The following is a 26,669-nucleotide window of genomic DNA, read 5'->3' on the forward strand; positions in this document are numbered from 1 at the left end:
CAGACCAGCTAAATGCTGGGACTTGTTTCAGCAAAGTCCACCTGAACTTCTGCTTCTTGTCCAGTTATTTCCTACTTATTTGCATGGCTCAGTCTCTAACACTGATTTTCTCTAAGGCAAAGGAAAGATAATTAACTAGACAGATCAAATAGAGAGGAAGATTACTTGATCTTGTGGACTGGATGGATGGGTGGATGTTTGAGCACGTGCCCATGATCATGTCTCTCTAAGTATCAGCATGATTCTTGGCATGGTCTTGGTCACAGATGACTGACATTCTCAAAAGAAATGGTCAGTTCAGGAAACAACAAACACCAGAAACTGTTTGAATGTAAATATCTTGTCTGGAGGAAAGGAGAAAAGTGAAGAAGACTTAGCTCAGTGAACAAAAGGAGGCTCATACTTCAGCCTGAGGCTTGGGAGGTGCTTTATGTGGTGAGATAGATACACAGCTAGAAATATTTTATTTGAAATTTAAAGTTTTTGCAGATGAAGTAGAGTGACAAAGTGAAGGGTGGTCAGGCAACAAAGATTGGTAGGAGAGACATATAAAATAAGGAGAGGGAAGGAGGGACAAGACTGAGAGTGTAGGGGAGTATGGGAAGACATCAGGCAAGTAGGACTCACAGTGGTAATCTGAGCAGGTGTGACTAGCAAAAAAAAAAAGAAAAAAGAATTGGGATTAAAATACTTTATACAATAGAATTTACAGGATAAAATCTTGTATAGAAAATAGAGATTGTGCAGAGTGAATGCAACATGAGAATAGTAGATGTGATTGATATGGGGAGAGAATGAAAATTTTGGTGGGCGGAAATATTCATGTTCATGAGGGAGAGATCAAAAATTAAAGAAGCAAAGGGAAATTATTTGGAGGAAGTAGGGCAGGAAAATATCAAAGAAAAAAATGCACGTGAAAAGTAGAAAAGAGATGAAAGAAATCAGAGACAAATAAGCAGGCCAAAAAGAGGGAGACAGGAAAAGAAACCTTGTCAACAGTATCGTTTGGGGTTTTGTGTTACAGATAATATCTAAGAGCAGATCACCTCTTGATTTTTCATTTTAAGAAAGCAGTTTAAAACCACAGCTAATGCCTAAAAGTATCCAATTCCTCTCTAGTCCTTTAAAGCTGGTCATAACAAGTTGGCAATAAAAATACATGGTACTAAAACCAGAGATCAAATTTCTTAGGGTATCAGCCCACAAAAGCAGACACAGATATTTTTAAAATTATGATTAAAAAAAAATAAAGGAAAATAATTCAAAATTAAGTAAAATAGGCATATGTAAGATTATCATTCATCAAATCCTTTTCAGATGGTAATGCTTTGTGAGTCTCTTGAAAAGAAGAAAGGTTTAAATGCAATCGCTATTACATTTGAACTGGTTTCACATTACATGACTTACCACAACAAAAGGAGTGGTATGTTTTTTTTCCCATTGTGGTGGTGTCGAGTCTCAAACAGCACAAAAAATGCAAACAATAACTCTGATAGAAGTGAGCTCTAGGGTCTAGTGTTCCATGAGGTATGCAAAGGTTCAGCAAGGATAAAGAACATCATGACAGCAATGCTACATGACAGTCATTCCAAGATTTTATAGACAGGCAAGTGTAAAAATAGACTTACAATCTGATCTTATGTGTTCAAAACAATGAAAATTGGTGGGTCTACATTGTGAATAAGTACCAAAACTACTATAAGAGCCCTACAAAGAAAAGATTGAGGTAGATGATGTAGGTGCCATTGTTATGTGCTGCTGCATTAGATGATGCAAGAAAAATCTTGCCAATTGTAAAATTTTACTCAGTATTTTGACTGAATATAAAGAAATCCACTGACTAGTTGAGGTTGTCAGGCACTACTGGAGGTCACTTAGTCAATCCTCTGCTGGTCATGACTGAGAGCAGGTTGTTCAGGGCTGGGTACACTTGAGATTCTGTATATTTGAGGATAGAGACACCCCAGTATCTCTTTGCTACTTGTTCCAATGTTTCACTACTTTCAAAATAATATTGGAAATTTTTTTTGATTTTTTTTTTTTTTTTAACTTTTCTATGGAATTTTCTGTATTTCAATTTGTGTTTCTTGGGTCGCATTCAAGAAATATGGTTCCATCTCTGTCCTTACCAGGTTTTCATAGATATTAGTAAGATACTCCCATGTCTTTTTCAGGCTGAACAGTCCCAGCTGTCTTGGTCTCTCTTGATATGTCAGGAGTTTCAAAAGATGGTCTTCATTTGAGAAGTTTGTGAAGTGTGAATTTCCTCTTAGTATCCAGCTCTAAGCAGAAAAAATAAAATTACCAGATTATTAAGTTCTTCCTACCTCTTGTCTCTGTTATTTTTTTCCTTTGTAATAACTTTTTCTTTTTAAACTTTCTGATTGATTTAATAATCTGGGTATAATAACTAAGTTTCCTTCCTGCCTACAAAAGGTGTAAGCGATCGCACAAACAATTATGTGCTATTTAATGCTCTTCAAGTATAGAGATGTGCAATTATTAGGTATATCTAGGATACACTATGATTCAATGCATGATTTTTACTTGAAACTTTTCCTTTATTTGAAATGCACTGCATAATACCGAAATAGAGATTTAAGGTGGAAATCTTCATTTCTGAAGTGGCTGGTTCTGCATGCATCGTTTATGTGTGCAAATAACACTGCTACTAAACTGTATGCTGAGCTTTCTTGTGATATTCCAGGACTATATATTTTCGTATGCAGCCCAGTTAAGGAGCCCTTGAAAATCTTTTATATCACTGATATAAAACTCTGAAAACACATGCAGAGAACATTGCATCATCACTTAGAATAAACTTGCTTTATGGAAGTATTTAGGGACTAAGATGAGATGTAGAAATGACATACAAAAGGAAAATAAAAGAGAAAAAAGGTATAATATTCCACATTTTTAAAATGAACTATGAATTGAAGAAGTGAGATCACCCCTTAGTTGATATTCTGTCCATTTTATTACAATTAAATATTACCCACAACTGCTGAACTATCCACTGTCTTCCATTAAGGTCAGTTTAAAGAGTGCTCCCAAAATTATAGAAGAATGGTCACAAAAGATAATCTTTTTGTAGTGGTTTGAAAGCAAAACCAGTGACAGATTCCAAGTCAGAAATACAATTTAATAGGAAGAAACAAAAACAAGTATAATGAAATAAATGCAATAATACAAAAGACCACTGACAGAGTCAGAATACAACCTGAGCAGGATGGTGGAAGCAGTCCAGATGAGGTGGTTTTCCTGAAGCAGTGATCCTGTAGAAAGGTCTGGTAGCTCTGGTCCTCTGGGAATCCAGTGAGTGAGGGCCACCTGCACTGTCCCAAATCCCAGCTTATATCCAGGTGAGAATGCTTGGCTCCTCCCCCTGGGCAGAGCACCTCACAATGGGATGATGAGTCATGAAGTGGGTCCTTGATGGCCCATTAACAGAGATAACTCCTGGAGGGAGTTACCTGTGACTCATGGGCAAGGCATTGATTGGCCATTAGCAGAAGACAGTCCAAAGGAAGTCCTGGGAAAACACTGCCCCACCTGGTTTCAACAGCTCATGAAGATGGTGATAGAATAAATATTTTGTGTACATCCTACACTGACACCCAGGACACTTATATTTATGAAAATAAATGTGTAGGACCCTGATAGTATGAAAAAATGAGAACTGTATAATAACAGGAAATGAAGAGCTTTCCATATTGTCTAGAGAATTACAATCTGCCTATGTTACAAATCCTGTAGCCAGAAGAAAGAATTTGGTGTAGTCTCCAACAGTTGCACTGACGTTTCCTGCTTATCTAGATAACACCTTGAAATCCTTCCAAAACTGTGGGGCTCATCAGTTAACTTTGATCTTTCTGTACTGCGGATCTTTTCTTGGCTAATGTGCTTCAAAAGTTGTCTAAAGTTGAAGCAGTAGATGATTGAAATTGTGATCAATCAGAAAAGTGCTGTACATCCTGAGTGTGTGATATACATTGTGATCTGTACTTCTATGTCTGGAGTAACTATATAACATGTAAAATGATATTTCCATTATTTTTCATACAAACATTGAAATGCAATTTTCTTCACTTTTCTAATTATTTTGGTAATTATTCTTCAGTATTTTAGGTTTTGAAGCTGCTTTTAAAATTCCTTGCTTAATTCTTCTGCAACTTGGCCTACTGAGTCTGAAATCTACAGGTGACGAAATGAGTAACTGCAATCACTTTTACTTATTTCAGGAACTTCATCTTTCAAAGATAAAATGAGAATATAAAGCGCTTTTGGAAATTTCTGACATAGGGCAGGATAAGAATGCTCCTTCATGTATTGATATACATATATATATATCTTTGTCAATTAAAAAATTAATTTCAAAGCATGCTTAATTTATTACATTGCTTTTATATTCAGTGTAGTATATTATTATTATTATTATTATTATTATTATTATTATTATTATTATTATTTTGAACAGGTTTGCTTTATTATTATTATTATTATTATTTTGAACAGGTTTGCTTTTTTTTGCTATATAACTGTTTCACATCTGAATCCAGGCTGTTCCAGTGTAAGGAGATTAAACTTCTTGGAAGATGTTTCATGTGTACGAATTATAACTGCTCTCCTCTATTAAACCATTCTTTGTTTTAAGTGGTAATCTGAAGATGTAATTTCTAATCTCATCCTTATTTTCTGTCTTGCTGTGGGCCTGAATCAATATAAGTGTATTCCAACTTCCATCTTGTACAAAATTCTTTGGACCACAAAGCATTTTTATGAGGAGTTAGAATAAGGAGAGAGTTGAAAGGTTTTGTATAGATTATTTTGATTTGGAGGGCAAACGTCGTTCACAGATGCAGCGACTGATAAAGGGTGGTAATGTTTTCGCTAAAGTAGTTGATGAAATTATTTGATGTTTAAAGAAAGATTAATCACATAATTAAATAATTTCATTTTATCTGGCTCCTAGTTATTGGTGTTGTATTAGGCAGACTGAAAGAATGGTTAAAATATAATTATCGTTGTTACTCTATGCACATCATATTGCCAAGAAGTAAAATCTTTAGCTAGAAATATTTCCTCCTGACAGTCTCAATCCTTGTAAGGTCTTAAGAATATATTTAACTTACTGAAATAAATAGAGCTGATTTCTGTGAGTGTTCCAGGGGCTAGAAACTATAATTTGGAATTACATAGTAATTTTGAGAAGCAAATCTGTTATTCAGTTATTTATTTTATGCATTGGGTACCTTTTGAGATCCTGTGTTGATTAAAAAGATACACATTGATAAAACTGAGTGCTGTTGCTTACTTATTTTGAAATACATTCCATGTTAACACAGTGTTCTGGTTATTAGTGCTAAATCATTTTTATCATTAACATTGGTTTTGATTGGTGTTACAAGATGATAAGCTGTTTATCTGTTGGGGCTGAACTAACTTACTGTAAGAATAAGCCACAAAGTCTTGCTTTAAGAGTGACCAACTGTAACCTAATTCAAGAGACTGAATCAAATTACACAAAACATTTTTGCACTTCATTAAGGAAGTAGTCATTATAATTAATACGAAAGCTTCTGTCGTGTTCACTAGTTGATGTATCAGTGGGAAAATAAACTGACTCAACTCAGTAAATTTATTTTTTCATAGTTTTTAAAATAATAATTAAGGTGTAATTCAGGCCACCTGTCACCTGAAAAGAGTCATAATTTTTTCATGCTTTCATACCACTGATAGCTATATAGCTAGCCGTATTCTGCTTTATCAGAAGAGGGTTTATCACTGAAAGCTGCTTCTGGAAGCTCACTAATTTTAAGTTCCAGTGACTCCCTTACATTTTTCAGTCATAAAATCTTATTAAAATGAAGAATTACTTATGGAAATGGAACATTTTTATACAGAATTTTTAACAAGAAGAGCTTGTACATTTTGCAACATTGTATCATATGATGCTACAAACATTTAAAGCTTAAAAGATACTGTTGGAAAACTGTCAGTCAGAGTCACGCCTGGTGCAGATTCACCCACTACCTGTTGAAAGCCATTCCTAATTGAACTGTTTCCAGAAATGCTCCCAGCTTTTTTGATATTAAGGCAACTAGTTGTTCACTTCAAAAAGACTCTGAGATTAAATATTTAAGCAGCGAGGGTAGTCATGCACTTTGACATGCTCAAGGTTCTCAAAAAAAACAAAAACAAAAAAAACCCCAAAAAAAACCAAAACACACACACACACACACAAAAAAAAAAAAAAAAAAAAATAAAAAAAAAAAAACAAACAAACAAAAAAAAAAAACCAAAACAAAACAAAAAAACAAACAAAAAAAAAACCAACAAAAACCAACCTGAGTGAAGTTATTTAAGTTTTAAGCTTTACTTATAAGCTAGTGAATCCTCTCTTCTTGTATCTTGTGAGCACTCAGTATTAGGTTGTGGTATGCATAGATGTATTACCTTTAGTGGAAAATCTCAGATAAAGTTTTTTGATCCTTCCCGGATCACAGAATACTTTTGCCTTCTGAAATCTAAGTTTTTAATCATATTGATTTCTGAAATTCCCCATAAGAATGCTATTCCTGTAGCAATTATGTAGGATCCCAATTGAACGACCATATTCTGTGGAGATGAACTATTAGAAGATATTAGATAAGCCTTTAATGATATGTGATAATTTTCATATATAGGCAGCATTTCAGGGTATATTTAACATGGTCATACAAAAAAGAAAAAGTTTCCGGCTTTGGAAGTGACCCTCTCTCCACAGTTCCAGTTTCTTGTGTTCCAGAAGTGTATTAAACACCTTGGGAGAAAAAGCTCCTCACTTTTCAGAACAATATTTAATTAACAGTCTGTTATCATGGCAGTTTTCTGTTAAACAAGTAACATGTAAACTGAAACAAAATTAAAAACAAACAAAACCCCAAACTCTTGATACAAAAGAAAGCAATTAAAACCTTATTCTTAAAGGAAGGTGTATGGGGAAGTTATCAGTGACTACATTAGGACCTAGTAATGGAAGTGTTTCTATAGCTTTCTGAGTCCCAACATTCTATTAATTGTAATTGAAAAAAGAATTTGAAAAGCTATATATATCAGAATGCTGTTTGTTTCTTAAAATTAAATTATTCAAACTGTAAGCTTCTCAGTTGTGGGTTATATTGAGATTTTCTTGTTGCTCAAATTTTAGGCAGACTCTTTCAGTAGAAAAGCATCAAGATAATCATAATCCTGTGTTTACAGTTTTTCGTATAATAAACCTGTTGGTCTTCCACCCACTCCTGCTTTTTAGCGAGAATATTCACCCAAAATAATTTGACTCCAAATCATTTAATCTCTAATTTGTTCAAAACGAACCTTTTGTAGAGCAAACAACACATTGTCATTTTACACATGAAATACAGAGTATTATTTTGTTAAACGCTGCCACTAGAAATGAACCTGAGCTGTTGAAGACTTGCAAACACTTTGGTGCCTTAGCTGAATGATGTTGATTGTTGTAGAACAATAGCAACATGGTAGTTCTTAGGGTGAGCACAGCCTGGTACAAAGCTCAGTTCCATCATGTTCCTGACTATAGTTCTGCATCATCACAGTGATGTGAAGTTCCTGAGTGCAACAGAAGTGCCCAGCTCCTTTCCTGTAGATTTTGACTACTTGTGTCCTTGTCTGACATGCTCAGTGAAGGGTGTTTTTTTTTTTTATCTTGATTTTATATTTGATTAGCTACCACTGCTACACAGTGCATTCAATAAAAATACCCCTTCAAATTTATGTATTCCAAAGTTATGGTCCATGATTTCATTATCGTATATTTGAGATTTCTCTAAGGTACAGGAAAAAACTGTGGCTTGATGTTTTCCACTCAGTTTGGGTTTTTTGGGGGAAGGCAAATGTCATGAAATTAAACATCATTATTTAACATGATTGTCTCCTGGTTAAGAACAATCTGTCTGCTATGGAGTTTTGCAGATTTTATGCAAGGATTTAAATATGAAAGGGATTTCCAGAAAATATGTCAGGTAGCCCACGTGTTTTTGTTATATATGATGTAGGTGAACTTCAGAATTTACTTAAGTAATTGGTATTTGCAGGAAAAGTATGCAAGGAAGCATTAGAAGACTAGAACTCAAGGAAAAAACTTACTATATTTGTTCTCAGGCTCTTGGGATGTCCTGTGCAGGGCCAAGAGTTGGATTTGGTGATCCTGATAGGTCCCTTCCAACTCAGCAGATTCTGTGGTTCTAGGAAGGTAGTTTTTCAAGGAGAACCAGCCACTGTGAGTCGTCCTTATGACTTATAGCTGTAGGAACATTGCCTGTGTGAATTGTACAAGGCACAATAGCATACTATCAGAATTGTAATGAATCCACTATCAGTGGTTCACAGTGCACTGTACTGTTACTAATGTTGTCCTGGGCAATGTATTAGAGTTATCATAAAGCAGTCTTAAGTAGGAGGTTTTTGAAAAGGAAGGTTGTTCTGGTTCGAGTTCAGGATTATTTTGGGCCAGATTATTCAAACTTGATTCCATATTATCTGAGAATTGCTTAACATTTTCCTTCCTGTTTAAAAATCAGAGTCAGAACTATCTAATGATGTGAAGTTCAGCACATTTCGTAACAGTTCATGTGCTGATGAACTGTGTTGCAAATAGAAACCAATCTATAGGTTATTGCTCCTGGAGCTGCTTCCAAGAGCTTGTGGTTTATGAAAAGCTGAGCTGGTAGTCTGTTTCCATGCATTCCAGATGCCCAGTTTGAAACTCTCATTTCATATGAGAAGACTTCACTTATTCGTTCAAAATGCAGACATAGATAGATATGTTGGTTGCCTGAGACAGCAATTGCAAAGGCAGAGTGGGATGGAAAGTGGAGAAGGAACCTGTGTGTGATGGAGAGACGGAAAGAGAGAAAAGGAGAGGGAAGGGAGAGAGAAGTTCTTTAGGAGCTGGTATAGCCAACTTATTTAACATAATACAAGCTAGTTTGTTTGCTGTTGTGTGTTAATTCATGACTATTAAGAAGTTCCAAGGCTAGGTTGGTATAGTGTTTATATAAGTGTTTTCAGAAGTTATCCCCTTTCCACAGTGTGTATGTGCACAGGAGCCTGCATTTTGCTTTTCTGAAATATTTTTTTTAGTTATGAACGTTCTACATGTGACTCTTAAATCATCTGATTTCAGTCCAATCTTAATTGCAATGAGATACTGTGTTCAAGCTGTCAGCAAAGAATAAACTGATACTGCTACTAGTATTAGAGATGTGACCTGACATTTAGGAAGATAAGCCTTAGTTTGAGGAGAATGTTACTGTTACTACATGATGATGTTGGTCATCAATTAATGATGTATTAGTTTCTAACTAAGAAAAAAAAGTTTCATTTTAGGGCTGAGTAAGCTGGGGAAAGGAAAACTGAACCAAGTCAAGGCAAAGTTAATAATATCACTGGGTTGTTTTACCATACCAATGGCAGATAGTCTGACAATGTACCAACAGGTTTTGTGGAGAATTAAGGTTTTGTCAACACTAACCTTTTGTTAGTGGGGACTGAGATTTAGATTGACCAAGGGGGAGTAGAATAAGTCTGAGGAGTGTTTAAATGGGCAGACGCTTCTGTAAAGTTTCCTTTTCTCTGTATTCATTGTGCTGTCTGCAATCACAAGCACTACAACTACACATACAGATTCAACAATCCAGTTGCCCTTACTAAGAAGAAAGTTAATGGAGTAGCATTTCCTTCCACATAAGCATTTTCTAAAAGAATGTTTCTAGCCTTTATAGTGGAAATACAGAATTTGAGACTTGAGTTGGTGTCAGCTGCGTATTCCCATAATTTCCATTTGTGGAAATTATATTATATTCTGCGTCTACCTCAGATTACTAGACATACCTTGCTAGAAGCCATAAAATCAAGGATATGATCTTAGATTAGCAATATCTCTACTAAAAAGGATGAAGTCACTCTTATGTTTTCTTTTGACAGTAAATTGAATCCTTAATATATATGCTATGATGCATCAATCCAATATACAGAGATATAAATGTAATTATTTCATTACAATACTGACTCTGTAATATCACTTAAACTGGGACTTCAGATGGTGAGAAAAGCTGCTTAACACAGTGCAAAGAATGATAGAGTTTCCCTGTACTCTTGCTTAATAAATGTATATAAATATGGCAATAAAAGAGCGTTGCAACATGGGTAATTTGATAACCAAGTAACTTACTACATCACATCAGTGCATTTTTTTTTGTAAGTACCAGACTACAAAGAAAAAAAGAAAACCCTCAAACCCTAAATTATTTTCAGCATCTACACAATATTCAGTGCAAGTATTTGAGGAGAGAAAGGTGAGGTTTTGTCAATCAGTCCATTTGTTTTGAAAAGCATCTCAAAAGATTCTACCAGATTAATATTTCATTCAAGTGGAAGAAAAGAGTGGTTCCTGTGCACTCAGGGACTGTGTGACAAAACAATTCTTAAAGTAATTTTTTTCCTCCGTTGAAAGCTCAGGTTATATTCAGGTTTTGATGTCTCAGGTAAACACACTGAGGACATCTTACTCCTAGAGGTGAATGACAAAAAATACAGCACTTTTGCCTCTGCAAGCATCCTTTTTGTGGAATATGGAATAACTCATTAAATAGGATACATATTTTTTTAAAAAGTGCAACCGTAAGAAAATCCTTATATGAAATGTAAATTACTTGGATTTCTCTTAAAAATTATTTTTATTATCATCCTGCAGCTTTCAACTGCAGATCCAAAATCTTTTTCTTATTACAGTCTTCCCAACCTAAGGAAAAAAAAATAATATCTGTATCTTCTCCCAAGGAAGAATTCCTGGCCAGTTTTGTTTCTTGTACTGTCCATGGCCAATTACCGAACATGTTCTGTAGCTATACTACAAAATCACTACTAATTGAATGTCTCGCTGAGTTTCTGATGTGGCTTTTTGTTTAAAGAAACTAGAGGCAAAGTTTTTATGGAAGTTTTATCTTTATCTTTTATTAGACCAAGTGCCAAAAACTCTCTGGCTTTTAGAACACAAGCACTTATGTCTGCTGAATGAAGTTAATCACTACTATGGTCTAAAAGCATCTGAAAGCAATTAAAAATGCTTATATGGAAGTTCTGTTTTAAGTAAAAGCAACCTGATTTCTCCACCTTCTGTTCAATAGCTGGATACCATTTGTCCATTGTGTTTTAAGGATGATAACTTTTTTTTCATTAAAATTTTGTGCAGAATTTTTTTTTTTTTCTTTAATTGCTTTCTTCTCTATTCCAGGAGAAAACTCCTGATATTTTGAATTACCTTTCTTCTTTTGTTCCTCCTGTTTTGAGGACCCAAACTAACTTCCTGATGATACAGAAGAAAATAAATATACATTTTCTTTATGTGCATTGACTTTTCCTTGTGCAAAAAAAGAGAAGCATTCAGTCCAAACATGATATAATTACCATACCCACATCCACTTAGAAATTTAAGGAATTGTTAGATGATTTTGTACTTGGAAACAAATCTTTTAAATAATCTTTTTTTGCCTTTCTCCTTTTTTTTTTTTTTTTTTTTTTTTTTTTTTTGTGTGTGTGTGTGTGTGTGTGTAAAATTTAAAGTCATCTTGAGATCAGCTATATTTTTATGCCCTGCTCATGTCTGAGACTTAAAAATATGGATAATCATTTGCACCTTTATTTTTAGTGGACTTCTGTCTTTATAATTTTCTGAGGAAAAATACTTGCTTTTAAGTTATTTCATAGCTGTTAGCTGCTGTCTTTATTGTGATTGTTATTGTTATATTAATGCTATTGCTACTATAGTGTTTATGATGAGTTTTGTTTTCCATTTGTTTTCCAGTATCTTGAGTTCTAAGGCACATAATTTGAGAAAATATTTACTTTTATTGTATGTGAAAAAGTATTTTAGAATCTTCTACAAGTGGTCTGAAATCTCACCTTTGTGACTTACTTTTGACTCTTCCCTGAAAACTTACAGAAAGACTAGAAATGTGTAATTCTTCATTCATCCTAATCTGAGACATTTTCCTTGATGAGTGTTGGAAGTTTCACTGATTCCAGATTTAACAGATTTAACCTTGGCATGAATTTCAAACTGTATAAATGGTGCTTTATAAACTCACAGAGCTGTGGTAAGAATGAGTATTTTAATATATCATCCTTCTTCCTTCTTTTTTTCTCAAACACACTTCATTTAATGATCAATTTTATTTAATTCAACCTTAAAGAGCAAAAAGACATTTTTCCAGGAGGGTTAACTATGAATGAAGAATAACAGTAAATACTAACAAGATTTTCTCTGGGATGTCTTCCCTTGCCATTCATTCCAAATATTTAATTCCCTCATCCTGTCTAGCTGACCAGGTGAGAGTTTCACAGAACTTTCTTTAGGGAAAAGGACTGGCACTTCAGAAGTTAAAAAGAATGCCAGGATTTTATGTTAGAAGTAATGGTGTGTCTTTTCTGAAATTTTATTTATTTTTCAGACTTTATTTTTTATTAAGTAATCAAGTAAGTTAATAGATTCAGTAGGTAGCCCAGATTAAAGTAGGGCATAGGCAAAACAGAAGGATATTTAATGTAGCCCTTATATAACTTGTAATCAAGTTGGGTGAAGGTTATTGCCAATGGATTTAACTTAATTTCTGTCTCACATCTTGGACTATTTTAATTCAGTGAAACCGCAGAAACTGTGTTTAGTCTGCTTGTGGAAAATCCTTCTTTTTCTTTGTGCAAAATATTTGTGCTAAGTGGGGATTTTTTTGTTTTACTGTGTAATTCAGGAGTGTTTATATAACCTCTGAGATAACGCTGTCTTTTGGAGTTTTGTTTGAATCTGCTTCATTGCTCCTTTTAGAATTATTCATGATCTAATTGTATTTGTTCACTTAACATGGATCCATCTGTGGCCTGCTCCCAGTAAAAGCCTCCTCATTTCATCCTCAGTCATTACATGCGAACATCTCACGCATTGCTTAGCTCCAGCTCACTTTTTGTACAACATTGTTCCTATGGTTACTTGCAATGATTATTTCTACCAGAGTTTTCTATCTGATTCTTTCACTTTTTATTTGTTGCTGTGGTATAGCTTCTGCTGCCCTGACTCCGTATTCAAAAATCACATTATCTTCCATGATATCCTGTCACCTAGATCTCAACAATTTTTTCAGAGATGTGAAATATTTGGGAGCTGATTATCATGATCAATTTATTTTTGGGAAGAAGGTATTAGTATCAGGGTGTGTGGTTTGAGGCTTCCTCATTTCTTTGAATAGTTTTGATTAAATGACTAAGTTTTGGGCACTACGCTGTCTTCTAAAAAGAAGTGTTCCTCTCATTTTTCAAAAGTTTAGTGATTTTGAAATTCATCTGAATTCTGTTGCCTTTAAATTCCTTTCTACTTTACACTGTTGCATTTTCACCATATCAAAAATCATAATAAAGGCGCTTACTTGAATTTCACTTTCTGGCTTTGCTTTTATTCTATGATATGCCTGAAATATAGACTAGAATAAAATTGGATAGAATATCTGAGTTGGAAAGGACCTACCACAGTCATGTAATCCATCTGCCTGATCACTTCAGTGCTGACCAAAAATTAAATCAAGTTATGTAACTGTATTTTGGCAAGATTATTAGATTCATTTTAGACACCTTAATACTGTTGCTTCAAGCTTGACAGATTTATTACTTCTATTATTTTAGTAAATCTGGGAGGAATGCCATTAAATAATATTCTTTTAAAGAACTAAACACTGATAGATAAATACACAGCAAATGAAAAGGGGTTTCCAGTGCTAATATAGCTTAGAATTTATCCTAAAGGCCTCTTATGTCTCTTTTGCCAAAAGTCTGAAGAAAATATGAACCCAAATTCTTACCCTTTTTTTCCTTCACTTCCTCCTGCTTCCTAGCAGCTTTTAGGAAAATTTTCAGACGATGTAATTGTTTTGAATTGCATTCGTTTTCTTTCATATATGCTGCTTACTTCTTCAAGAAGAAACCTCACTCCCTGAGGCTGCTTAATGAAAAATCTTTAGATTTGTATAACTGATGCAAAAAAAGGGGAACATTTCAAGACACATATATATATTGACAAATATACCTTCTTGTGCTGTCTCTGCATTTCTTTACAACAACATATTCTTGGAAAAACACTTGCTAAGTACAGAGTTAGATCTCTGTCATGGCATGAAAATAATACTTGTGGTGCACAGGATCAAATAGGGCTGTTCATAAACCCTATCCTGTTTAGTGATCTATAAAGAGACTTTTCACAGTTCTTTAAAATTTTAATTCTTATGAACACTTTGCCAATTGCTTTTAATTTTTTTTCTTTCTTTCTTTCTTACTATAAGTTTACCATTTAATATATAGAGTTGGAATTGCATAATTCTTACCAGCATGGACAATGGGCATCTCATGGATACTGAAGCTTTCAGAATTCCACACCATTCCACACTGTTGCCATCTACTTTTTTTTTTTTTTGGTGAAATATACCATGTTAAGAGCACTTTAGTTAGAGTGTGTGCTACTTTCAGCACACAGAACAGAGCTTTCTGAGCACAGAATTAAAACTGTTTCAGCCTGACCTGACAGCCAGAAGGAGAGAAAAGGCTGGCAGATTTTCATTACTTCTTTTCAAAGTAGGAAATAGTTTCAAATACTTCTCCGTCTTTGGTCTGCTACTGCCTTAATGAAAGGAGAATTAAGGGAATATTTACAATCTAAAAGAGACTATTCCTTTTCATTCTGGGTGCATCACTATTAAAACATGACAGAAGAGTTTCCGTTCTAGAGTTAATCCCTCTGTGCAGTGTATGAGTGCATGTATGTGGACATGCTAATTCAGGTATCTCACTACTCTGCTCCACTAAATGAAATAAATAGGCCCATAATCAGCACTGAGTGTCATCCCTGTAGGTTTACTCCAGTGAATGGAACTGCATCTTTCTGAGCGTGTGTTAGATTCTCTCTATGCTCTGATGAATTCATATTTTCAAGTTTTTCTATGCAGCAATGAACAGCACAGTGATGTGGTGGATTCCGTAGGATATGAAAGTGCCTGGGACATTTGCTGCTGTCCTGTTCTGCAGCTGATTTCTACCCCTAAATCAAGACATGGAGATAACTTTTGGGACCAATCACTAAATATTTTGTTCAGTAGGGTTCCTACTGATAACCCAGTTGCTGCTGCTGAGGGCCACATTGTGCCCATAATCCATCTGGAGAGTACTCAATCCTGTAGATGCTTTGCATTTGTTAGCAATACATACTCTGGCATTAAATCTAAATTTTGATTAGAAGGTGAGTATTTATATTGTGAAATGAGTTTGTCTCCCTAATTTGATTTTAATAAGAAGTAGAACTGGGAAAAAAAACCCACCCCAAAACTGGCAAAATTCTTGACAAAAACAGATAGAAGGTATGATAACTACTAGCTTTCAAAGTAGATTTTATTCTGTTTTGTCTATCAGGACCTATTTTTAAAATATTTCTGTAAAAATAGAGTCCTTGAAAGACAGAAGGAAAGAAAGTGTGTTTAATATAAATAGTTTTCTTAGAGAACAGCATGTATCATTTTGAGACTTTTATTTTTCTGAGTTTTTAGTGAGTGAAGTTTTCTAAACTTTTTTAAAGCAGACATTTTTAACCAAGTGTAAAGTTGAGATAGTTTTGTAGTAGCTTTTTTCTGAGCAGAAAACTAATTTTAAAGGAAATAGATACCTAGAAATAGAATTCCAAAAGAGTAGATTGATTAAATTTCCATAGAAATGGCAGGCATACAAGTAAATATCTTCACTATATTTTTTGAGAAAAAAATTAGTTTTCTCTAGCTTTAGCTGTGTAAGAAGTTAGCTACCAAAGAGGAGATTCATCTGCTAATATGTCTGTAATGTAGCTGTTGAAATCTTAACAAGTCATCTCCTTTCATAGCCAGTGGAAAGTAGCAGACATCTCTAGAGAGTGATACATCTCAGTATAAAATAGGCCAACTTGAATCACCCTCTGGAAATGCTTGTGTCTCTTCATTGACTATAGGCATCCTAGATGAAGAGTTTGGTCTGAACGATTAAATTCTAGAAGGCTAATTTAAAATTAGCTGGGTGAAGCTGTCAGTGTAGGTAAATTATTTTAAATATGTGGATGCAAAACTCTGTACATGGTCTGTACAATGAATCTTTGGAAATTATTGGTATGTTTTAAAATATTTGACAAAGCTTAATGTATTCTGGTTATAGAATTAAAAAGAAATAGGGAAATATTTATTCTTTTCATTTGCACAAGAAGTTGTATATCTCACACACACACAATTTAGCAGGCAAACAAGTGACATTTTAGCCAAGGACTGAAAGTTTTGATATACCTCTGGATTCACTGTGAATTGTGTCTGTTATTGGGTTCTGGTAATTGTGTTAATGGCATAACATATACATACTTTACTGCACTTAAAAGACTGATAAATCTCTCCAAACTGTAAGTGCTGAATTTCATCTGCACTTGCTAACTGTAATAGTTCCTCCTTTAAAGTACGTCTTTAAATACCTTATTTGGTGCTGTGTTTATTTTCAGAGCTATATAGGAGAATTTTACTCTCAAAATTCATAACGTCCTGCAGTACTTTCAGCATGTTGAAACACTGAGAGAAAGATCAGATTTGTCTAAGCTCTCTAGTTGGTAGTAGTTTTCCACATCTAATTTTATTTATTAAATATGGATGTGGTTTTTCATATCATTATTGCAAAGAAAATGCGGATAATTCTAATATCCAGTTATATATGTTTAAAAGCATGAACATCTAGCCTGAATAGTAAACCTGGACACCTCAGTTATATTAAAAGTTTATGGTCCTTTTGTCTTTAAAGTCTTTATTTTTCTGAGACATTAGAATAAATTTGATTGCTTATCTACTAAAGGGAGAGCTTATATTCATTTTTGTATAAGTAAGGATGTACCTTATAAGCTGTAAAAACCCCTCACATATACATGATAATTTAGACTGTAGATTGCTTTTATTTTATTTTGTCAGTGTTTTGAGTCTCTTAATCCATATTTGCCTTCTGCATTTCGAAAGGGAATCAAATTGGTTTTGCGGTGCATTAATGTTTTATGCAATATTCCATAGAGAACATTAAATCAAAATAAAAGAAAAAGGTTGACCTCTAACACTTACACCCATTTCTTATGTCAAACTGGAAGATGTTGAAAGCCTTATATGGTCGTAACCCTTCTATCTAACTGTGACCCTCCTTAACATTAAGCAGGTGACTCGATTAAACATAAATCAGGCATAAAATGCCCTGCATGAGGCAGCACAGTGAATCAAGCAAATTATCAAATGGCAAAACTCGTTCTGTGCTCTGGGCAATGTAAGCTGCCAGCACTTATACATCAAAACTTCACTCAGTGTAAGATTGATTTTGTTTTATTTTGTTTATTTTAATTCCCTACAGCAAGCTGTGTTAGTTGTGTAAAATGCTGTCTGCATCATTACGTTCCTAAGAAATGCTTTTCTTGTTTAGCAAAGGCCAGTTGCAATCTTAAGCAACATAATCTATCTAAGACTAGATATGCTGTGCTCTGTAGTGGGTTCTAGTGGGGTTGATATTTTGTGCAGTAATAGCAAAACTTAAGCTTCTGTGATTGTATAGATTTTTTTTTCTGTTTGTCTGTGTGTATACATGCACTATCAACTTTATCAAAAATATGAGCTCCAAAGGGATAATGTTATAAAATTGAATCACCAGTAGCCATTGAAGATATTTTCCAGTTTCAGTAAAGATGCTGGGATTAAAGCGTGTAAGTCCAATCTTAAGGCAAGAATGAATTTTTATGTAAGATGATACATGTCTTCCTTTCACAGTTGCTTTTTATGCTGCCTTAAAACATGTCAAAATAATCCCCAGCAGAGGAGCCTAAAAGGAATGTCAGCTCTGTGGTTATGTAAATCGAATTGAGTGCTTTACAGCAGGTTAAGATTTTTATAACTCAGGAGTTGTTAACAGCCAGCTGGTTTGTATCTGTTTTTTATGGTTATTCTTGTCATAGGCAGCCTCCACAATTTTTAATTATATTTTATGGTATGTGTTTTCCCTCCTCTTGAATCCCACAGCCACTCTTTGCTTCAAAAGATATTTTCCACTGGGAAGAGGAGAAGCATTGCTCTGGGACTCCATCATTAGAAATACTGTTGTATAATTACCTCCTGGTAACAACAGAGGAGTGTGACTCTCCATTGCAGATCTGTAACTTGCTATGCCAAGATGGAAATCTGTAGTATTCCGCACACCCCGTTAGGCTGTGATGCCTGTAGCCTAACTGAGCCTTAACTCAGACTGTTGTCTTCTGCTTTTAAGGAACTGATTTACAGTTTTTATTTTATTCACAATGCAAATTCCTCTTTGCTTCACACTTCAGGTTTGGATTCATGCTTTGTGCTTTGCAGATTTATCATATTCCATGTTCTGGATCACCAGTTATTTTTGTAACATACATTCTTAAAAATGCCTTAGTCTTCATTTTTGTTTAGTGACCGTAATAGTGATATTGGGCAAACATAATCTTCTCAGTGTTTTTATAGCAGGATAATTTCAAGAGTACAGTCTGATTCCCATCTGGAGTAGAAATAATTTAACATATATACTGAGCACTTTGTTGGAAAACAAAACCTCATTCCTGCCAGCCTGAAAAGCCAATGCCTTGTTTTTTGTTAGACTTCAAGAAGTTATGAAATATTTAGTTCTGTATAACTGAGAAGACATCACCAGAAACTACATTCTTGAATGTTTTACAGCATTTTGTGAGTGTCCTCCCTCTGCCAAAGGAAATGGAGTGCTTGTTAATTGTCTTTAATGGTAGATCCTCCTATTGAAACACCTCCTCTCCTTGCAGAAGTAATGATGTAAGAGTGAGTCTTAAATAATTGATCACACAGAGAAAGCTGTTTGTTAGATGGTTAAAAGACTGTTAAGCTTGTCAACCATAAGATAACAAAAAGACTACTATGAGCCTGTTTTTTAGGTGACGTTGAGAAAATTAACGCTTGTTTTTAGTAAAAGTCTTAAGTAGTTACAGTCCATCTCACTTGAAAAGCCTATTTTGAAGGTGCAAAGCAAGTAATATATGCTTTTTTGTTGTATTCCAAGAATTGATTTGTGTAATCCAGTTTCATTATTTTAACAGACTGAAATCAATAGAAGTATTATCATCATACCTAATATATTCAGACATTATGGCTCTATAGATCTTCTTGTATTACACAATATTATATTTAAATTTGAATGTTAAGTGTTTATTCTGACCTACTTATGGTCTAATGCCCAATGTCAGCAGCTTCTGAACTTCAAATCTCTCTCTCTACTGTGTTGGCTTCATATCAATTTCTAAAGCTACACAGGGGTATACCATGTAACCTAACATAAAGAAGTAGGGTAAATATTTATTATCAGAATTAGCCTATCTGGTAGGCTATTTTTTTTTATATATAATCCACTAGGAAATGAAAAAAACCCTTTTAAACAGTTAGCTTTTAAATAATAAGTTTGCTGAAAATGAAGCTTGAATATTAGTAAAAATATACTGATATTTGCAAAGTACATTTCTCATATTTCTTTCAATTTCCTTTCCCCACATTCATCCATTCAATAGTTAAGAATGAAGGTGAAAATAATAATTAAAACAAAAATAAAGAAGATAAATGCATAAGATAGTGTACAATTAGTGCAGAACACAAATAGCATATACTAAAACTGCAATGTATATATTACATTGCTTTTAAAAAGCACGTTGTATGTAGATATGTATAGTATATTATTTTTAAAAAGATCACCAAAAACCTCAGGAAATCTCACGGACTTTATATTTAGCAGATTAGGTGTATACAAAATGTTTCATGTCTTAGGAACTAGATGACTGCAGCCACAGTTCATGGCTTCACCTCGCCACTTACCCCAGGCAAAAACTGCCAGTATTTGCCAACCATGACCCGCAAAAATAATCATCATTTCTCTCTTCTCTAGGGCTGTTGAGGATAGTGTATGCTGTTTAATGATATTTATTTGTTCAGGGTTCCAAAATATATCTACAGATGATACCCTGTAAACTAGAACTAATATATTGAATTTTTAATTGCTTCTTGTAGCCATAATAATTTGAAATAGAAATAGTTCTGTATTGAATAAACTCTACTCGAACCTGCTCTAAAGTCTGTGTTTGGCCGCCAATTACATTCTGAGACAATGAGAAGATACCTGCATATTTCAATTAGGCAGTAGAATGTCAAAGAAGATACTCTTTGGGTGGTGTGCAGTATGTGACCTTTTGGAACAATTCTTTGGAACAGATCAAATAACATAGTTTTGACTTAGACTTAATTACAAAGTTTCCATAGTTGTCAGATATCATACATGAAGGTGTTTTAGAGGAGCAAAGTCTGTGCCAGGTTTCGGTGATCCAATGTAGCTGGAAAAATGCATCAACAACTGAAGAGGCTGTTGACCACATCAGGCTTTAATTCATTAATTTATGCTAGATGGACCTTTGCATGAGGATTTCCCCCAGTGTTATTACTTCTTTGTTGAAAACAAACATTGATTTTCTCCTTCATGTATGTATACTTTTGGATTAGTAACAAAGTTCAGAATATGCTTTTATGAAGCTCTCAACTCAAGATTAATGTAGTGATAAAGAATTAAGCATTATTCCACTATATCCTTGAACAGGTAACCTGATGTAATAGTTATTAATTACAAACCTGTTTTTTCTTGTCTGTAAAGGATGGAAAGATTGTTAGATAATCGTATTGTTCCTTTTCCTTTTCAGGCCATTTAAAAAAAAATCTGACAACTTTACAGCAAAATTAGATTAAAAGTGTATTTTTTAATCCTTAATATCCTGTTTTTCAGAATACGACTTCCTTTGCAGTCAACAAAAAAATAACTAGCCACATTTTACAAACATAAGGAAAAATCATTATATTCCTTCTCATGGTTGTCAGTGATTTAGGAAGAGCACATTTAACACTTAACTATCTCAGGTAAAAACGTAAGGATGGAGATTTTTTAAAATTAAGTTTTCATAAAACCTTAAGTAGCTTTCATGGAATTAAGAATTTTTGATAAATCATCAGAAATGGAAAAGTTTTTTTGATTTTTTTTAATTGCTAAACTATTAATTTTATGCCCTCCCTGCTTCAGAGTTTGAATTGACCATATGCTAATTTGAAATTCAAGTTGGTAAAACCTTTTATCAGTTAATTTGATGGTTTTAAGAAAAACACCACAGCAAAACTAATAAAAGTATTTATTTCCTATTCTTTCGTAGTGTCTCCCAGGCTCAAAAGTGTTTTGTGACCTTTTAAGGTGCGTGGTAAAATTGAAAGCAATGTTTCATCTTCATAGTTCCTTTGTGGATTTTTATCCATGTACGCTTTGCACTGAACTGCTGCCCTCATTTCTTAGGCAAATCTACCTTGCATTTATGGATTTTGACTTTACAGATTGAGAACAAGGGCTGAAAACAATATTAATGCATGCTTGGCACTTTCTTTATTTTTAAAGCTTTGTACAACTCTTGACTGGTTTGTATTGATAATCCTTCTGTAGAGTAAAGAAGAGTTATCTCCATCTAATAGGTAAAGGGGAATAAAATTAAAATGTAGATGACATCTGATACTTTCTGGTAATCTCAGAATTAAAATTCAAAGGCCTCTAATTTCTTCTTTTTCTAATTTCTTCTGGTATTTTTAACTGAAAGGGTGAACAAAGTAATTCAGATATGATTCAGATACTTTCTTCAGATTCTTCTTGCTACCACCTAAGAACTTCTTTAGAAGGTATGGTTGGCACATGTGGTTAAGCATAGGTGTTGTAAGTGTTGGGTTATGATCTTTTTGGATCTAATTTGCCACTAACTAAAGATAAATTATAAGAAAATGACAAACAGGATACTCAGGCCATCAGCAGTCTACCCAAGCAACTGACCTAGGGGCATTTCTAAAGCTGCCAAAAGAACTGTTCATATAATCTGTCAAAAAGCACAATCCTACTGTTGGAAAAAGTATCTTTCGTAATTTACATCTGGGCATTTTATATGAACACATAGGATGAGAAAAGGGAAGTTTATATGAGGTGAAGTTCACTGTGTTAATGACATTCTGTAGTTGTATTTGCTTCTGTAAATACTTGTGTGAAACACTGTGTTAGTGGAGGACTGGTTTGGGGAGACATAGAACAAAGGTAGGCGCTTTGAAATGGACTGAAGGTATTTTTTGTTTATATGGTAGCTTGAAGTAAAAATGTTCATTAAAATATCTCTTTTATAAAAAACTCCAAGATTAAGGCGAGCTGATGCTGCTATTGGATGCAAAAAAAATTGATTATTTTGATAAAATTGATATTTCATAAAATCACAGACTGGTTTGTGTTGAAGCAGACCTTAGAGATCGTCTAATTCCAACTCCTCTGCCATGGGCAGGGGCGCCTTCCACTAGGCCAGGTTATTCATAGCCCCATGCATCCTGGCCTTGAGCACTTCCAGGGATAGGGCATCCACATTCTCTGGACAGTCGCTCCCATCACCCTCACAGTTTAAAACTTCTTCCTAATACCTAATTTAAACCTACCCTCTTTAGCTTAATTCCATTAATCCCTGTCCTATCACTACATGCCCTTGTAAAAAGTCCCTCTCCAGCTTTCTTGTATCTGCTTTAGTTACTGGATGGTGTTGTAAGGTCTCCCTGGAGTCTTCTTCAGGTTGAACAATTCCAACTCTTTCAGCCTGACTTCATAGGAGAGGTGCTCTAGCCCTCTGATTGTCTGCATGACTTCTCTCTAGACTCAGTCCAGCAGGTCTATGTCCTTATGTTGTGGGCCCCAGCTGAACACAGTGCTCCAGCTGAGGTCTCACAAGAATCCAGTAGAAAGGGGGAACCACTTCCTCAACCTGCTGGCCATGCTTCCTTTGATGCAGCCTAGGATACAATTGGATTTCTGGCAATCTGTTAGGTTGGTGAGGAATGACAACTGTTCATTTAGGAGACTGGAAATATGAATCCATCCAAAATTCCTGTATATCATCAACATTGTAAGAGGCAATCTTTTTTCCATGCACTGAAGCCGTTTTGTAACTAATTTTGTATTTCATGCTCTTTGATATGAGGAATATCAATCACTTATGCTTGAATGGTAGCAGTTTCCAGTGAAAGTAGAACATTTACTAATATTCACTGAAGTTTTCCTGCAGTGTAAGCTTTTGTAGGAAAAAAACCATGAGAATGGAAAAAACTACTTGTAAATATTTTTCTTCAAAAACATGGTCAGTTGAGACAACACTGCCTCTTGAAATGTGTTAGCTGTAGTTGAGAAAGGCAGGATGTCAACAGCAAAGAAAGAAAAATGTAAATACAACTGCATTTACACACAGAGATTTGATCATGGTACTACCTGGTGCATGTATGAATGTCTCTGTAGATGATATGCCATCCTTATTAAATATTGTTGCTGGAAGGACAGAATCGTGTTGATTCTTCTGCCTTCATTATATGAATCCTCACTGAATATATATATATATATATATATATATATATATACACACACACACACACATAAATATGGTTAGTATGCAGCTTAGATGAAGTACGATCCTCCTGTGGCCTATTATTGCCATAGAAAATCTGTTTCAATAGGTGGAGGAATTACTCTTTTTCAAGCCTGGCAAAGATATATAGCATGTGACTAATTCAACCAATTAGACAACAGAGCAAAGAAAGAGAATTCTAGAAATGTCTCATAAACTTCTTAGGGCACAAGCAGAATTTTTTTCCCCTAATGTTATGGGCTGTTAGTACATCACAGAATTAAATCTAACTATAGGTATGCATCTTTTAAAAAGCAATTCCTGTGTTTTAACATGTCTGAAATATTGATTAAGAATTCAATTTTAAAGAAACTCTGCAATTTAATATAAGAATATGCATCAAAGCCAGTAATTTTCTTTCCTGTAAATTTTATGCATACCATAGACATGGTTTCAGAGATAATTTACTCTTCACTTTGGAAAATATCCACCAGTTCTTGGGATATGCAGTGACAAATATTGCTTATAATCAATGTTTTATACTTGCAATCTTATTAGTTATCTGTATGTCTTCCAAAGTGACTGCAAGTCAACATTAGTATCAAATTGCGAGAATGATGGTCTGATTTCTAAGATAAAGTAACAATAGTGATCCTGTTCCATTTTTTTTCGAATTATTCATATTGTAAATTTTAGTCTAGAAGTCATTATGTTGAAGACCAGTAATATGTAAAAAATACAAAAGAAATACAATTACACTATATGGGCTATGTATTTTTTTTTTGGTTGAAAAATAAATTAATTTGGAATGTTGATACTTTCATTGTTATGTATTGAGGTTGCATCTTGAAGTTAATTACAGTTAGATTACTTGTAGTTGGGATAAAAATAGTGAGTTATTATCCAGATACTAATCAATTTTTGCCAGGTATTTCTGTTACTCACTCTGTGGTAAATGTGCAGTCCATCTTGCCAATCTGAATGTCAGATTGCCAGTCTATGTCAGATAAGTCTAAAACTTGGAATTTAGCAATGATCAGAAAGAAGGTCATAACTTAGAGGGAAGAGACATTAGAAAGCACACATCCCATTTTGCAATTGTGTGGGTGTTGAGAAGGTGGAGAAAAGTGATTTCCAGTAACAAATAGATTTGTGAAAATCCAAATCTGATATCCTGTTCATTATTGGATGAAGAAAAGATTAATTAAATTATCTGCTGCAAATTATAATCTAGTTTTCCCTACAAAATATGGAATGCGTGAGATAATTGTTGTCATCAATATTGTCTTTTTGTGGACACTACCAATATAAAGCTTTTTCTTTCATAAACTATTGCTAGTAATGAACATATAATGTACCCTTTGCATAGTATATCATGAGGATTTCTCAAGTTTCTGCCAAAGAAAATGCTGGGGCTCTCTTAGGCTTCCCTATTTGATGATCTTTGAATATTTATTCATAATGTGTTAGATAGTGGTACCAATCCATTGTCCGCTTCAAAGAATATGCCTTTTGGAAGCAATACATATGATCATGTATGTAAATCTGAATTTACAAATGTCTGAAGGTCTTCATAATACAGAACTGCAATTATGCTGATATGGTAGGAACTGTAGAAAAGCTACTGCATGTTTGTTTTTGTATTATAGTCAAATGCAGTAATAATGTATCCATTATTAATACAACTCTTTCCTTTTAACATCATTAGCAATCTTCAGATGTTTACTTTTTGTGTAGCAGGCAATTCTGAGGTGCAAAACAAAAGTATTGTGATTGAAGTTCAGTATTCACTCAACACTCTGGGTGTGAGAGAACTCCCTTGATTTGGGGTGATAATTTGGCCTTAGAATAAAAAAAAAATTATGAAGTTAATAAGTTTGGAAAAGACCTCCAAGATCATCAAGTTCAACCTTTGAAAAACACCACCATGCCCACTAAACTGTGTCAAAAAGTGCCGCATCTACTAATTTTTTGAAAACTTCCAGGGATGGTGACTACACCATTTGCCTGGGGAGCCTGTCCGAATTCACTGCTGTTTCAGTGAATATATTTGTCCTAATATCCATGGTTTGATGAAGTGCTGGGACACAACACAAGTGCACATAGTGCCCCTGTTGTGCCATGGTTTGTACTGGAAAGAGATACTTCGTGTTAAATGTGACATGCCACCCAAAAGCATTTATCTGATGCCTTGGTCAGCACCCAGGGTGCTACCTGTGGGATTTAGCGTTCTGTTACTTTGTGCAACAATGGGAGCATAGATGTGAAAAGGACTGTCTGTGACAATTGACTGCCTTTTCGTCTGAAAAAAGGACTACGCAGTGTTACCTGTGAGTCATTATCACAGCTACTTTGTACAGTATCACAGTTCTGCATCACAGTACAAACTCTGCTATCACTGTGCTGTAACAGTACGTTTAGCCCCATGCCTTGCCTCTGGCACAGAGTAATGCATAATGGATCTGACGAAACTTAAAAAAGGAAAGAAAAAAAAAAAAAGGAGAAAAAAAAAGAGCCCCAAAGCCACAGTGCGGCTCTTGAAGTTACAACACTTCTAGTGAATAAAAGACTGAAGAAGGAGAGAAGACTCTCCTGACCTTTTCAGGTGAATTCTTTACATTCAGAAATGTGAAAATTCTCTTACTCAACTTGGCTGTGTTAAAACAAGGGTACATATGTCTTGAAACAACCAGTGGATTTCTGGGATTTTTTTCCAACGTTATATATTCTGTCTTTCTAATGCTTGGCACAGCCTGCTTTGCACACTGCAAATAGAGAGAGATAATCAGAAAACACTTATAGAATATTTAAAAGTACATTGTATTATAAGGGTTTCTTTTTAGGAGCAAAGGGATTCAAAGCAATCTCTGCTTTAAAGCTAAATACAACAAAACAGGATAAAAAATTGTTCTTTAAAGATATTTTATGGGTTTTTTAATATGGAAATTATCTTTTAATACCATTAAAGAATAATTCAATGAAAACTTTATTTAAAGTACTTTGATAAAGTAGTTTATATTTTAGACATTTAGTGAAGGTCTACTCCTCTCTTCAGCAGCTGTGATAATAT

At 34.3% G+C, this 26,669-nt stretch overlaps 1 protein-coding gene across 5 annotated transcripts in view; it reads left to right on the plus strand.

Annotated features, from left to right (window-relative positions):
* The window catches only part of DACH1 (dachshund family transcription factor 1), a 355,781-nt gene that overhangs the window by 149,858 nt on the left and 179,254 nt on the right, over positions 1-26,669 (plus strand). The gene's annotated exons all lie outside the window — the stretch shown is intronic.

Source organism: Zosterops lateralis (assembly GCF_965231275.1).
Source record: "Zosterops lateralis genome assembly, chromosome: 2".
Lineage (NCBI taxonomy): Eukaryota > Metazoa > Chordata > Aves > Passeriformes > Zosteropidae > Zosterops > Zosterops lateralis.